Consider the following 3,991-nt stretch of genomic DNA (forward strand, 5'->3'; position numbering starts at 1 on the left):
CTGTCTATGAGGACTCTCTTTTAAATGTAATGATTACACTTGATATGAATATAAATATTTGCTTAATATATGAAGAATGTGACACTTTCTTTGACATTGATTTATTTATGGGTATTTTGGTTTAAAAAACCTGCATACTTCATCTCAATTGCTATTCCCAATGTGCTATAGTTTATTGAGCTCTTAATATGTGTGAGGCACTGTAAAATAATCTCTGTATTTTACATTTTATTCCTTACAATTATAATAAAGGAGTTTTGGTATCCTTATTTTCAACCTAGTACATTGAAGCATTCTGGTGATAAATGGCAATACTGAATTCATAGATAATTTCACAAATGTGTTAGAGGGTTTTTTTCTCCAATGTGACCTGCTAATGAATTTCCTAATGGTCTGATCTAAATCTGTTTTTGATAATAATAATGAGGTAAGAGCCAGTAGATGGACAATTACTAGAAAGATGAAATAGTATGAATAGTGCACATACTTGGATAATAGACCCATTTGGATTGTCTGTGGGGCAATAGCAAGAACACTCGACCTTCATCTACTCTCCCCTACATATTGCTTCTCAATAGCTAAAGTAGACTCACAAGCAGAAAGAGGGTGCATGATTCAGTGAGGGGAATTTGCTCTTAAGAGAGTACTGCTACAAATTCGCTAACATAAACAAGTGCCTTATGTCACGCGGATCCGTGTGAAGAGACCACCAAACAGACTTTGTGTGAGCAATAAAGCTTTTTAATCACCTGGGTGTAGGCTGGCTGAGTCCGAAAAGAGAGTCAGTGAAGGGAGATAAGGGTGGGGCCGTTTTATAGGATTTGAGTAGATAAAGGAAAATTACAGTCAAAGTGATTTATTCTCTGGCGGGTGGGAATGGGAGTCACAAAGTGCTCAGTGGGGGGAGCTTTTTGAGCCAGGAAAAGGACTTTCACAAGGTAATGTCATCACTTAAGGCAAGGACCGGCCATTTTCACTTCTTTTGCGGTGGAATGTCATCTGTTAAGGCAGGGGCAGGGCATTTTCGCTTCTTTTGTGATTCTTTGGTTACTTCAGGCCATCTGGGCATAGACGTGCAAGTCACAGGATGAGATGGCTTGGCTTGGGCTCAGAGGCCTGACAGGGGATGCGATGGCTTGGCTGGAAAATTTCAGACACATACTAAGTCACAAGTTAATTTATTAACATTAAGAATAAACTACTTTTATTTACTTTAATAACTTTAGTAGAAATATTTTTAAAGGTGTCAAACTCTTCTGACATTTTAAATGTCACTGAAAGCTCTTTATAAAATTATTATAAAATAATATAAATTTAGATTTTAAAAGGATTTTGGAAGTCATTAAATCAAACTCCCAAAGTATAAAGATATAGGGATGAAGGCTCCAAGATAAGTGATTCCCTGTGGATTTACTGGTCCAGACTGAGGATCTATTACAGTGCACTGATGGCATCAGGCCATTAAGACTGCACCATTTTTCTCTTATAATGGAGGGCTGTATGCCCCCAATGCAAAACGAGTCCATAATTTTGAACCTGATGTTTACATTCTTTTGTCTTACTACTTCTTGTAAGCTGTCATTTCTACTTCTGCTCTGATTCTAAAGCCCCCCATTTCTTTATATTTTATTCCTCTTATCCAATTTGGGCTAAGAAACAAATCTGAACTAGATTTAATATATGAGTGAGTAATCTTTGAATGAGGATGTAGGGACTACTGTGAATAAAATGCTTGTCTTTCAATTCTTTCATTCGGGTTTATTTATTTTGACTATGTTCTACAGTTGGAGATGGTGGCAAGAGTTGGGAAGATTCTGGTCTGAGTATAACGTAATTGGTTTTCTGAAAAATTAAGAAAAGTGAACTGCAAATGAAAGCGAGGCATTGCTACATAAACATTTGGATAAATGTTTAAGTTAGACATTGAAAACAAGTTAGTAAACCACCACCAAAACAAGAGGAAGAAATAATCCCAGAATAGTAGCAAAATTATGGGATTTTAATGTGTGCAATTAGAACAAAAATGTAGAAGTTCTACAAGAACGTAGTCTTGTCAATTTATTTTGTAATCACTGAAAAGCAAACAATCTAATTTTAGAAATGCTAAGAATAGATATGTGCATATTATCTTTCTGACTCTGTATGTAAAGAGTCTAGTTTGGAAGAATCCCATTCAAGCAAGCATTATGTATTTGGAGAAATACTCTCAGGTTTTCCCTCAGTATTTACTCAAATGCTCACTAACACATGCAGTCAGAAAGACGAATGAAACCCAGGTTCTGGAAGATTTAAAGCAATAATTGTCATCGATTTTTCTGGAACAGAAAGCATTACACTGCCAAAATTGTGTGCTAAGACATTATTAAACAATGAAACATAAATAGTGGACATTTTGTGGGAAGCTCTTTAAAATGTACCCATTTGGTTACTAGCACTGCACACAACTCAAACATTTCAGCAGTGATTTAGATTTTTGCTTTGTTTTGTTTCCGATATAATAGCAGGTGTCTTATTTTTGTATTAGCTCATTTTTATTATAAGCAAGTTCATTCATGATTGCATGTTTCACAAATCAGACATGAAATGCTTCTAACCTTTATTGTATCAATTGTATATTAATGTTTAATGCTAGGATATAAGATGATATGATGATGATATTGTCAATAATTATTACATATAACAAACACTGTTCTAAAGAATTTGCATATATAAACTCATTTGGTGTAGCATATGGAAATGAATTTTTAACTAACAACTACTTTATGACAAAAAGTGTGTCTCCTCCTGTATGGCTCTTGCAACAGATTATGGGTCCTGAAATTCAACCATTGAGGAAGCATTTTAAAAGATTTACACTGGATGCCCAAATAGTTCAGGTCTCAGGGTGTATTTGTGTTTAAGGTATTGTCTCTTTTAGTTGCAAATCCACCCTTCTATAGTTTACTTTGTAATGCTGGTGCTGATCTGCACTGCTTTCATTTCTCCTTTTAAGATGCTTCCTACTCAGTTCTGAGAATAGAAGGCAGGATAGGGAGATAAAAAGGCAGGAGAAAAAGGAAAGAAAAGACTGCTTCGATTCATCCTATTGCTGTTCCTGCATGAGGACCATCCTGATAATGGCCCTCCAGCCTGGCAGCAGCAGTTGTTTCAAACTCTAAATTCTTACTATATTTCCAGGATTAGCCTCATTGGGCTAATACAGATATTACTTCTTTCTTAAAAGTTTGGGCCCCAGCTTCGTGGGGATCTTCCACCAAGAAGAAAATCCCAACCCCTTTCTTCTCTTGTGCCCCTAGCCTTAAGAATGGTAGCTATTTTTCTGTCTGGAATGCACTTGATACCAAGAGATTCTGGGATATATTTGGTCATGTCTATGGCTTTTAATGAAATACTGACTTCCTTGCAAATGGGAAATGAGGTACTAAAAATTCATGACATCAAGTCACATCAGTTAACTAAAATAATCACTTCTAGTTTATTACAATGCAGTAAAAGACACTAAGTCTTCTACACTTAATTATTATAGTAGTTATGATGACTACAAAAGCTGTGGGTGGGATGTCCTCTTCTGACTGGAGAATCTGCAGACAGAAAAGTATAAGTTTGGCACTTTTAATTCTCAGTTTGAATGAAAAAAGAACAAAAGCACTCCTATGGCAGCCAAAATAATTTCTTAGTTTTTGTAGCTGAAGGACTGTCTTCTCTTTAAAAAGCAGATGCATATTTTATTTGTGCTAATTGTAGAATTTCAATATAAATTGAAATCTAGCACTTGCTATGCCACTTAGGAAAAATTCAGGACATGAATTGTGAAGAACAATGAAGCCAAAACTTGTATGATGACATCTGAGTGGACTCAGTTAATAATGAGAATCTTACAACTCAAGAATTTCTGGCCGGGTGCGGTGGCTCACGCCTGTAATCCCAGCACTTTGGGAGGCCGAGGCGGGCAGATCACGAGGTCAGGAAATCGAGACCATCCTGGCTAACA

Source organism: Mandrillus leucophaeus, unplaced genomic scaffold, assembly GCF_000951045.1.
Source record: "Mandrillus leucophaeus isolate KB7577 unplaced genomic scaffold, Mleu.le_1.0 Scaffold77, whole genome shotgun sequence".
In the NCBI taxonomy this organism is placed as follows: domain Eukaryota; kingdom Metazoa; phylum Chordata; class Mammalia; order Primates; family Cercopithecidae; genus Mandrillus; species Mandrillus leucophaeus.